General features: G+C 36.7%; 1 protein-coding gene and 1 pseudogene across 1 annotated transcript in view; both read left to right on the forward strand.

Annotated features, from left to right (window-relative positions):
• The window catches only part of RYBP (RING1 and YY1 binding protein), an 80357-nt gene that overhangs the window by 8005 nt on the left and 59507 nt on the right, over positions 1–12845 (forward strand). The gene's annotated exons all lie outside the window — the stretch shown is intronic.
• On the forward strand, positions 4306–4462 carry LOC131511231 (small nucleolar RNA SNORA62/SNORA6 family; annotated as a pseudogene).

Here is a 12845-nt window from a genome sequence, read left to right on the forward strand (position 1 = left end):
CACCCATCTGCCCTCCACATACAGCATGTGTGTGTTTCATGCCAAACTGCTTATTTTCTACGCACGGACGGTGATCTCTCATTTCCATACCTTCACACATTCCTTTCCTCTGGATTTTCTTCTGAAATGCTTTTCCTTCCTTCTGTGTCCTGCCTGTCTTCTGTCCTTCTAGACGTCTCAGGAAACTTTTCCATCACTCTCTGGTCAGGTACCCCTCATTGTAACGCTTGAAGTGTTTTTATTTGATTGCCTCACCCTTCAAATCATGTATACTTCATTGTAACACTTGAACAGAATTTTTATTTGATCACCTCTGTTAGGTTTTCACCTTTTTTGAGGGCAGGATCATTTCTTTTCACAGCTTTATTTTCTTTGAAAATCTAGTCCAGTGCCTGGCAGTTGCCAGGGGTTCAGTAAGTGTATATAGAATAAATGAAGTCTAGGAGTTTCAAGAGGAGTTCCCTTTAAAACTGTCCCAGCTAAGGGTTCTGAGTAATAGATATGCTTTCACATTAGTCTTGCATCTTGTGTGGTAATTCATTGATTTAGTGGAAAGTTTTCTTGATAAAGTGTGTCCTTAAAAGTAGTATTCCTGTTTTTCTGGGTTTGTTTTTCTAAACGTGTACTAGAAATTAAACACAGAACTTCAGCCTTGGAGGCTGTAGGCAGTTCATTTAAAGTACTTCCTGGAGTGGTTTGGAGCTTCAGAGCATTAGCACATTTACCTAAAAAATAACCGTGGCGATTCTTAATCTTCTTTTTGGTTGCCCATTTGGTTACTTAAGCAGCCCAGAGTCATAAAAGTCTGACACTGGGGCCGAGGATCAGTCATGTTGTGCAAAACCAATTTTAAGGAACTAGATGGGTGTGCGTGAGAGCTGGCACCTAAAGGTAGTCTAAAAATAGACTCAAAACATGTTGGGTGTTGTTGATGTTACACTGTCCCTTGTATAAGTTCTGTTGTGTTAACATACCTATAAGTTGGTAGTTGTACCTTCTACATAGTGTGTATTACTGTTCTGTTGAGTAATTTGGGTTAATTACTTCCGTTGAAGTCTTGACTCATTCACTTCATTTATTTAGCTTCAATTTCAGTTGCATGCTGAAACAGTGATTGACACAGACTGTTGTGCCAAAGATGAATTCTCAGTGAATGCAATGCAAATAAACTGCAGTGTTACTCAGAAATCATGGATAGTTGAAATCACAAGGTAAACAGGTGCAATTTTAATTTTTAAATAGGATTAGATATTACTGTTCTCCTTTCCCTCTCCTGTCTACTTTGAAAACCATTTAAATTATCCTTTGGTTAGGAAATAAACTGGTGGAAGGGATATGTAAAAAGAAAAACCTTGCTCAAAACTTTATCATTTAAGAGCATTAGCAGTACAATTTAAGATGAAGTAGCCTTTGGGAGGGAGAAGAAATGAAAGGTGATGTAGCCAGTTTCATCACCACATATTGGATCTTAAAACTTAGTACATGCTGGTTAGTTAAGGAGAAAACAAACTTGGTTACTGCTTTCTAAGAAGATATCATTTCATATGTAGGTTATAAGGTTTATGCACTCTTCATTCTTTTACAAAACATTCCTTTAAAAGTTGTTCATGTCCTAAGTGCTGCTGGAATATTCGAGGTTTCAAGAATGAAGAATTCAGCTCAAACTAACCTTAAGTCAAAACAAAACAGTTTTGCTGGTTTACATAATTTGAACTCGGAGTCAGCTGCAGGAATCAGGACCCCTGTCACTTGCCCAGCTCTTGGACCGTTCTTTGTTGCCTGGAGGTTGGGATACTTGGATTGTCCAAGCCTAACAAACACATCTGAAGTCTTACTTGAAGAGAGATTGACACTTAACCAGGTGGATAGAAAATAATTACCATAGTAACACAACTTTGTAACTGGGTTAATACTTAGGATATATATTCAGTTCTAATTGCGAACTGTAATGAACTTGAAGGCTGGAATTTTATTTACCAGCATCATGTAAATTTTTTAATCATACAGATAAAGGAAGGAAAGATTATCAGTACATTGGTAAAATTAATAATATGGGTGTTTAATAGGTTCATCTCCTGTATCATTAGTTACAGTCACGATTTTCCTTTATTTTCGTCGTGAAGGTGGTAATACATAGTTACTACAGAAACTTTGGGGACAAAAGAGAAAAACAAGGGTCACCCATATACTGCCTTGCAGAATTATTTTTATTTATTGACCAATTTATTTGTTTACTGGACCACAAATATTTGAGTAAATAGTTTTCCAGGTGTGATCTAATATGCTAGTTCACTGAATTGTCAGTGTGGTAGGGAATAGTTGACGTAGGAGTGGGAAAGTCAGGCAGTGTATGGTACAAAACTAGTTGAGTTTCTGGTTTGAAAGACACATATTGCGACCTGTTAGTTTATATGGTTCATTTTGGATGTTTCTTCTAAGAGAAATTTTTTGTGAACACTTCATGGTTTTTAGGATTCCTTTTTGCAGGAAATAAAGCTAACATTCAGTTTACAGTTTTCTTTCTGGATTGTTTTAATTTGGGGAAGAATGAAAATCTCTCAATGAATTTGTAATATCTGTGGCCTGATTAACTTTGCCCAAGTCCTCCATTTAAAAGAATATGGATACAAGGCAATCGAGATTCCATGTTTTTATATTAAATTTGTTGACAGTGGTGATTCTCAAACTTCACTATGTATCAGAATCACCTGAAAGCTTGTTGAAACACATTGCTAGATTCCCTGTTCCTTCCCTCACCCCCTGGATTTATATTGAGTAGGTCTGGGGTAGGGCCTGTGAATTTGCATTTCTTAGAAGGTCCTAGGTGATGTTGATACTGCTGTGCTGGTCTGGGAAGCACTTTTGAGAAGCGCTGGTTGGATGACCTTAAATTCTCCTAAAGAGAAGCCAGCCATGTTTTTTAATGAAGCTGGAGATAGTTCTTGACGTTTGCTATGGAAAATTTATGTCTTGGCATTTCAGAGTGAATTTAAGAGAATTGATCAACATTCATGTTTTTATTTATTTATTTTAACTTTTATTAGAAGACCACAGCTCTATACTGTTTTATTTACTTATTTTGAGGAGAGAGAGAATGCACACGCAAGGGAGGGGCAGAGAGAGAGAGAGAATTCCGAGCAGGCTCTGCACTGTCCATGCAGAGCCCTTTGCAGGGCTTGAACTGACAAACTTGAGGTCATGACCTGGGCTGAAACCAAGAGTTGGACGCTTAACTAGCCGAGCCATGTTTTTAATCTAGAATTGGCATTGGAGATGATTTTTTTTTTTAACCAGTACGTTGTATGTAATATAGGAATACTTACAAATAAATTGGGGAGTCATATTAACTAAACTTGCATCTTTTTTTCATTGTAAAATCAGATATTGTCTTGCACTATTAACACGTGCGTTGAATTTCAGATACACGTATTTTAAGCTATTTCTTTGCAACGTACGATAGAACTAAGTTTTATAGTAAACCCGCATTTCAGTAAAATGTTGGCAAAGAACACAAATAGGTAGTTTATAAAAGAACCACAAATTAAGTCAGGAAACAAATGTATCACCTTCCCATTAGTTAAATAAATACAAAAAAGCATTTTTGGGAAATCTCATTTTAAAGATTAAAAATTTTTTGGTGAGTCTAGGAAGAATTGGGTGTTCTCACAGATACTTGGTGGCTGAGTAAGTTGATTTAAATTTTCTGAAGGCCATTATGGCAGTTGGTAACATGCCTTTAATATTTGTACCGTGAGATAACAGGAGTGCTGATGCATACGGGCACATGTACCCCAGTGTTTGTAGCAGTGCTTTCAACAATAGCCAAATTACGGAAAGAGCCTAAATGTCCATCCGCTGATGAATGGATAAAGAAGATGTTGTTTATATATATAATGGAATACTACTTGGCAATGAGAAAGAATGAAATCATGCCATTTGTAGCAACATGGATGGAACTGGAGGGTGTCATGCTAAGTGAAATAAGTCAGAGAAAGACAGATATCCTATCTTTTCACTTATATATGGATCTTGAGAAACTTAAAAGAAGACCATGGGGGAAGAGAAAGGGAAAAAATAGTTACAGAGAGGGAGGGAGGCAAACCATAAGAGTCTCTTAAATACAGAGAACAAACTGAGGGTGGATTGGGGGTGGGGGAGAGGGGAAAGTGGGTGATGGGCACTGAGGAAGGCACTAGTTGGGACGAGCACTGGGTGTTGCATTTTAAAAATAATAATATTTGTACCCTGAGACCAAACAATTCACCTTCTAGGAATTTGTGTGATCTGCATGTAAAAATATTTGTGTAAACATATTAATTACATCAGTATTGTAACAAAATGACTGGATGATAAACTCACAAATGTAGGTAGTGTGCTACCTGAGGGGCAAGTCTTTCCCTAATACCACAAGGGTCTCTGGCCCAGTAAGTGGAGTTTGATAGTAGTAATTCTTGCTACAAATTTAAAAAAAAAAAGAAGAAGAAAATTACCTACATGGGAATCAGCAGCGAATTATTAAAAAAAACAAAACAAAACTATGGATTATCAGTAAATATTTTGTAGCTCAAAAAATGTTTGGAGGTCTTTTATACATTTGTGGTGGGAATGTAAAATGGTAAAACCGCTCTGAAAAATAGTTTGGCAGTTTATTGCAAAATCAACCATATACTTACTTGTATGACTTACTAGTTGCATTCCTGGGCATTTGTCCCAGAGAAATGTAAACTTAAGTTCACACAAAACCTGCTCACAAATGTTCACGGCAGCTTTATTTGTAATAGCCTAAAACTGGAAATAATATAAATGTCCTTCAGTAGACGAATGGTACATCCATACCATGTGGAATACTATTTAGCAATTAAGGAGGAACAAATTCTTGATAAATAGAACAACTGGCACCAATTTCAGTTATCTGATGCTGAGTGAAAAAAGCCAATCTCTGAAGATCACATTCCCTAGGAGCCCATTAACATTTTTGTAATAACAAAATTAGATTAGTTGTTGCCAAGGGTTAGGGCTGGTGGGAAAGGAGGAAGATGGGTAAAGAGGTAGCAAGACAGAAAGTTGTGTGTTGATGAAATCTAATCTTGACTGTGTTGGTGTTTACATGAATCTACACTTGTGAAAAGGTGGCATGGAACTGCGCATGCACACACACACGCACGCATGCCAGTGCCCAGTTTCTTGGTTTTGATGTTGTACTATATATAATCCAGAAGATGCGACCCTGTATGGAAACTGGATGAAAGTTATATGGGACCTCATACTATTTTTGCAACATCCTGTGTATCTAACTATTTCAAAATAAAAAGTTAAGTTTTAGAAAGAATATGTACTAAAAGGAAATGTTCGTAATATATTAGAAAAAAAGTGAGTTTCAAAATGATAAAACCGTATGATCGCACTTCAGTATTTCATATCATTTGATATATATACCTGGAAGTAATGATTAAAATATTCTGACTGGTAAGATGATGGATTCTTTTGTGTGTGTGCTTTTCTATAATTTCTATAGTATAGATGAGTTGATACCACTTTTGCAGTTGGAAAAAGCAATTTTCATAATGGGAAATTTAAAAAATCTAATTCTGGAATAAAATTTAAATAATAATTCACATTAAGAGATTATATAAAGGTTTTTTTTATATTGGTTACACTGATTTAGTATTAAAACAGCTATTAGCTGAGATTGAAGAGTATATTTGTACTCTAAAACATGTTGTGTTTGTAAATTTAAAGCTCTTTTGTGCTTTTTGTATTAGAAATGTTTTGTATGATGTTCTGAATCAGTGCTGTCCAATGTAAGTATATGCATTGCAAGCCACATGAAATTTTAAACTTTGCTAGCCACAGTGAGAGAGTGAAAAGCAGGTGAAAATAATTTTAAGAATTTATTTTGTTTAATCTGTTTTATCTAAAATACTACCGCTTCAGCATGTAGTCAACATAAAATTGCAGTAAGACTTTCTGTGTTCTTTTTATCATACTAGGTCTTCGCAATCTGGTGTGCATTTTGTAATTACAGCACAGTTGAGTTCAGACTGGCCAGCTTTCAAGTGCCCAGTAGCTACATGTGGCTACCATATTGGAGAGTTAGTAGTAGTAGTTGAGAGCCAAGGTTTTGGTGTCCTACCTAAGTTCAACTAACACCAGCTCTGTGATTTGCTAACCTTATGTCCCTGGCCATGTTACTTAAACTTGTGCTTTTGTTTTTCATTTGTGGATGGTAACTTCTCCACAGGGGTATTATAAGTACTAAATGAGTGAGTTACTGTATGTAGCAACTTGGCGCAGGACCTAGCACAGAATACATATTGTTAAAAAAAAAAAACAACAAAAAAACCCAAAAACCTGTTGGATTGGATTGGATTGGATCGAATGACTCATTCTAAAGGCACAACTGATTTATTTTTTTTTTTAATTTTTTTTTTTAATGTTTCATTTATTCTTGAGAGAGAGAGACAGAGTATGAGTGGGGGAGAAGCAGCGCGATAGAGGGACACAGAATCCAAAAGAGGTTCCAGGCTCTGTGCTGTCAGCACAGACCCAACATGGGGCTTGAACTCAGAAGCCGTGAGATCATGACCTGAGCTGAAGTTGGACGTTTAACCACCTGAGCCACCCAGGTGCCCCTAGGCAAAACTGATTTCTTAATGTTACTACTGAAAAATATATAAGTAGTACATGAGGTGGTCTTTGTGTTCCAGAATTGAATTTTTGGGACTTAAGTTTTAAATGATGATTGAATAAATGGACAAATATTTGAGCACTCATGTAGAGTGTATTGCACCAGGCACTTGAACATTTAGACTGTAAATCTTAAGATGATATATTCAAATACTTTATATTTGCATAGCACTTTACATTTTCCATACCTTTTTTATGTCCGTTTTCCCAGTATAATCCTCAAAGCAATCCTGAGATAAAGTTGTTATTCCAGCTTCCACAGTTAAGGAAGTTGGGGCTCAGACAAGTGAAGTAACTTACTTGATTTCCTACCCAGTTAGTAGAATGGAAGAAATAGAAATGTGACATAATTAAATGGACAAATTAATATAGTACCAAAGTATTTTAACTGCATTCTTTTAATTCTTTCCCTTCACCTTTGCCATCTCACGGGAGAACATGTCACCCTTTTCCAGGGCCGTTAAAATTAGAAAAGGGCCATAATATAATGTTTGCTGAATAGCTACTTTGCTTAGAATTATCCTGAGATTATTAGGTTAATCATATCACCTATGATGTAAAAAGTTACCATAAGCCTGTATAGATTGGGTGATTTATTTTGCTTGTTGTGATGTTTTTCAGTCTGTCTCTTGATCAAATAGGCCCATAAAAATGGGCCGAGAATATGCAGTATGTGCTGACTGCCATAAAATCACCTTTGAAGTACTGTTCATCGCTTGACTCATTCAGAAAATTACACAATTCTTTGAAAGAACATGCCATGCCACCATTAAAATCAGTGGTCAGAAGCAGCAGTGAGTTTGTGAATTATTGACTCTCCCAAGGCAGTGGTGCAGTGGAAGGTATCTGTCTCCTGAGCAGGGTCTGATGGAGCACACATATCATTAGACGTTCAGCATCTGTGTTCTGTTATGTACATTCTGCTATCCTGGTATGTACTGCTGTCTTTATTTGTGTTTTTTTCCTCCAGTTAAGAAAATTAAAGAAGTCACTCACAGGACATGTAATTTGTTGTGTACTCTGGGACAAAATGTATGACTGTAAACTGTCAGCTTATCCTGACATGTACTTTTGGTGTGCATCATTGAAGTGAATTTATAAGAAGGGGAGTTACATTTTGATGCTCAGGACCGGAGTGATAAATAATACGGGGAGGTGGGTAGGTAGTGTTCTTTGCCCCCTGATTTTTTCTCTGCCCTTTGTTTTTGTTTTTGGCCCCGCAGGATGTGCCTGACAATGCCTCGTCTCTGGTCTACCCAACCTATAAATCATGTACAAAAAACCCATCAGAATTCTATACGGAGAACTTCTGATCTAGGTGAATCTTAGCAACATGAAATTCTGCAATTAGTGTTTGGTTTGGTTTTTTTCTTTATTGGAAGGTTATGAGGATTGTGGAATTTGGCTGTCCAGACAGACTGAAATTTGATGGAATTATGTTTCAAAGAGTCTTAGGATGTCTTAGAAGTTTCACTATACACAGTTTTCTGCTTACTGCAGTTGTGAATGAAAGCTTTAAAAATATCACATTGTAAGACATTATGTATGTACAGATAACAGATTGGGATTTTAAACTGAGTTGCAGTAAGTTGAAGTTCCCTGAAATTTGCAGAACTAGATGATTTCTGTGTCTCCTCCAGTTGTAAAATTCTGTGATTTGTGTCAGTTTTGGCAGTTTATAATAATGAAATGACTTAAATACCATGATGCCAAATTACTTGTTTAAAAGTATATGGAAAATAATTTATTTGTAATGTCTCACTCCTCTATTCCAAGATAATGTCCGTAGATATTTGTATATTTCAGAATTTGAATAGGAATAGGAAGGCTTTATGTGTTAAAATTTTTTGGCAAGAGTATGTATAGCTGAAGTTTCCTTATTTAAGATAGAGTTAGTGTTTTTATTTTGAAATCCTTCATTTGTGGACTTAAAAATCTTTGTTCTGTTTTACCCGGTCTAAAAAATTAAACTTTCAGACTGACCAAAACTAGATTCAGTTAATCTCCTATTAAGGATCCTTAAGATACAGGCTTTCTGTCAAAACATTGGTGTGGAAGGCGTTTTAACTACAGACAGGTGTGCTGCAGTCCTAGTGGTAGTCTTTGTTATATCTTTTAATTAAAAGAATGACTCTGATGCTTCTCTCTGTTTCTTATTTTTACAAAGTTTGTATTTCTGCAATAGTTAATCCTGGGTCCTGCCTCAAGGCAAAGCTTGGTTCTAAAACAGCAGGAGTAATTTGCACTTTTTAAAAAGATTTTTTTTAAGCTTTATTTATTTTTGAGAGAGGGAGAGAGCGAGAGAGAACATGAGTGGGGGAGGAGCAGAGAGAGGGAGACACAGAATCGGAAGCAGGCTCCAGACTCTGAGTTGTCAGCACAGAGCCCAACGCGGGACTCGAATTCGCGAACCATCACAAGATCATGACCTGAGCCAAAGTCGGACGCTTAACCGAATTCGCGAACCATCACAAGATCATGACCTGAGCCAAAGTCGGACGCTTAACCGACCGAGCCACCCAGGTGCCCCTATACTTTTTTATGCTTAGCATTTATTGAACAAACCGTAATTGAGTGAGTTAGGTACTGTAACTGTAAGACCTAGAACGAGCTTCATTAGGTAACAGGAAGACGTGTGGGACACAGCTCATCGAAGGTTTCATCAGTAACCTGGCCCCAACCTACCTAATAATTATGCTGATAAGGGCCAACATTTAATGGGCATTTAATGTATAGTAGGCACTATATTAAGCCCATTTCATGCATTGTCTCATTTCATCGCTTTAAATTTATGATATATATCTCCATTTCAGATAATGAAATGAGGCTTAGAGTTTACATTCCCAACCTGAGTTTACATAGCACAGTTGCACGTGACTCAGATCTTTTCCAACTCCACATTTATATTGTTTCTATTTAGTTTTCCTCTGAAGATGGCATTGCCACCTATATAGCCACCAATCTGTAGACATCATTTTTTTTTTTAAGTTTATTTACTTTTGGGGGGGAAGGGGCAGAGAGAGAGGGAGAGATAGAATCCCAAGCAGGCTCCACGCTGTCAGCGCAGAGCCCAATGTGGGGCTTGAACTCATGGACCGTGAGATCATGACCTGAGCCGAAACCAAGAGTCGGGACGCCCAACCGAGCCCCCCAGGCGCCTCTGTAGACATCATTTTAAGACACCCACCTGTAGCAGCCAGGTATCAAATTCTGTTACTCTATTTCTCCTGTATTCCTGTTGCTACCACCTCACTTCAGGTCCTCATTATTTCATTGTGAACTTCATTAATTGCAAGCCTCTCTAGTCCAGACTTGCACCTGGACTATTGCAGTAGCCTTGGTCGGCCAGGTAGTCAGTGATCTCTCTAGAAAACACCTAGATCATGTAGCTTGTCTGCTTAGAATACTTGGTTGCTGCCTGATTGCCCAGGGAGGTATTGCCTTGTCTCCTTAAACGTCATGTGCAAGGCCCAGCCTGGGCTGGCACTGTCCTACCCACCCGCTCATGTTTGCCTGTTCTTACCATGCACCTTCTGGTCAAACTTAAGTGTTCCTTCAGCATGTTCTTTGTAACAGTGCCTGAAGACTCTTACCTTATTACTGTTACTTGGTAAAGTAAACAGTAAACACCACCTTTGCATGGTAAGACCCAGCTCATGTCAACTCTTTTGGGAAACCTCTGTTGATTCTTTTTTTCTGTGATCATAGAAGAACTTTGTGTATTTCTCTAGCAGCACATTGTCATTTTGCACCAGAATTTCTTGTTAACATTTGTTGCCCCAAATATAAATTTGAAGCCCTCATGGGCAGGGACAGTGACTGTTATTCAGTCTTCAGAGGCAGGATCTTACTTTGCTGCAGCTTTGTACTCTTAGGTGTTCCTTTTCAAGTGTAATCCATTCTCCAATCTCTAGTGTAAAATGTTTCCTTTTTAAAATAATGTCATATTGGTTAACCCTTTGTGCACATAGGTTATGTCCTTTCAAAAAAAAAATCACTCGGTAAATGACTTGGAAATACTACCCACATTTGTTTACTTTCTCTCTAGTTTCTATAGAATTTTTACTCTTTGCATAGTATTATTCTTAAGATAGGTTCCTTCATTATCTCCCTTTCAAACTCATACTTGCTTTTCTGCTCACAGCTGAGACTACAGTTTATTGCAAAATAGAATTTTTTAAAAGTTGATTTATTTATTTTGAAAGAGAGAGACATGGGAGGGACAGAGGAAGAAAGAGAGAAGGCTCTGTCTGCACTGTCAGCAAAGAGCAGGATGTGAGGCTCCAACTCATGGACCTGGAGATCATGACCTGGACTGAAAGCAAGAATTGGATGCTTAACTGACTGAGCCACCCAGGCACCCCAAAATAGAATTCTTGTGAACCAGTGTCTTTTTTAAAAAGGTTCTCCTTCTCAGGAGAACTAAAAAATACCTTTCTCTTAAATTCCGTTCTGTTCTCTGCTTGCTGGCTTAAGGTTTTAGAAACAGCTATCTTGAAAGGTTTGTAAAACAGTGGCTAGACTGGTCTAGATGCAATATGGTTTAAAGGAGGATAGGATTAAAATTGACCAAGTCATGAAGTCTGTTTTTCTTAGAAATTTTGAAGCTCAGTAGGACTCAGAATGGGTGGAATTCTCTTAGCAAGGGGTTTTCAAGAGATGGGTTGGAGAATTTTTTGAACTCGTTAATATAATACAGATATTGGTATTTTACCTATTATTTTCAGAATGGAAGTCCTATATGAGCTTTCCCTTTCAGTTGGTTCTATTTTATAAATGAAGCCTCTTAATTGTTTATCAGTATTTTTAAAACTCATTGACCTAATAATGAATTTCATGAAAGAAGATACTTCTGATGAATTGGAATGTTTTTGTAAAAAGAGAATTTTACATTTTCAGTTAACCTGTTAGCTATTAATATGCATTTAATTACTGGAACACGACTTTGGGAATAAACAAATACCCAGTGAAAATAGAGACTAATGCCGAACTGCAGAGTTGGCTTCTAAAAAGAGGTTACATGCAAACTTAGAAAGTCCATACCTAGTTTTAAAAGCATTTACAAACAGGAAATGTTCTATATAAGCATGAATAAATTTAATACACAGCAACCATGTTGATCCCTAGCTCGGGAACTTTTGCTAAATTTAGTGTTTGGCTTAATCCTCCTATTAGTTAAACCAGCTAATGGTAACTCGATGAATCTTTGTGATCCTTTTGTTTTTGAAAAGTATATTTTCAGATGTAATTTTATTCATAACATGCACAGAAAATTGTATAAGGATATTTCCTTGTTTTTCTCAGTGACCAGTATAGTCTTCACTCTTTCAGTTATGTTTTGTAATCACCAGAATTTTGTTTTGTTTCCAGTTCATTGATCTTGTCAAGTAAATAGGTCCTAATTATCTTTTCCTAGTCCTCTTTCCTTTATCCAGGCTGTCTAGTTTTATATGAAATAGGGCTTTAGAAATGAGAGTTTTATTGTAACTCTTTACTTTTATTTACTTATTTATTTATTTATTTTGGTAACTCTTTACTTTTTCAAGTGTCTTATTTATATAGTGGAACTTAAATTTATAGTAGTGTTTCCAAAGTCTTAATAATAGGCAGTGTGGTGAAGTGTAAAAGTCTTTCAAATTCTACATAATGACAAACATATCTTGGATATTTCTGTGTCATTTTAACTTTGCTAAGTCTAGTGCTAATGAGTCAGATTTTTGAGGAAAGAGGTGTGAGCTAAACTTGTAACTTTGACTTCCTGGTGGTGTCTGCTCCTTAATCTTTCATTGTAAAACTCTTACCTTGATGTAATTGAGTAAATCCATCAGGGTTGCACAAAGTAAGATACAGAATGTGGTTTTCTTGTGTGATATATATATGTATATATATATTTTTTTCTTTCAAGAACAGACTTTTGGACTGATGGATTGCCCTTTTGAGTTAGAATATTTGTAGTCTGCAGATAAATCAGACTTTTTCTACAGGTCCGTTCTTGAGGATTCTAATTGGATCTTCAGTTAAGCAAGTATTTGTTGTAAGTTATGGAATACCATTTATTGTATATGAATGAACATATTTTTAATTCTTGCGACTGGCTGTATTTAGACTCAAGAAAGCGATCTTGTTGGCTTTCTTTGCATCTGCTTTGCAGCAAAAAA

This window comes from Neofelis nebulosa, chromosome 4 (genome assembly GCF_028018385.1).
Source record: "Neofelis nebulosa isolate mNeoNeb1 chromosome 4, mNeoNeb1.pri, whole genome shotgun sequence".
Classification (NCBI taxonomy): Eukaryota; Metazoa; Chordata; class Mammalia; order Carnivora; family Felidae; genus Neofelis; species Neofelis nebulosa.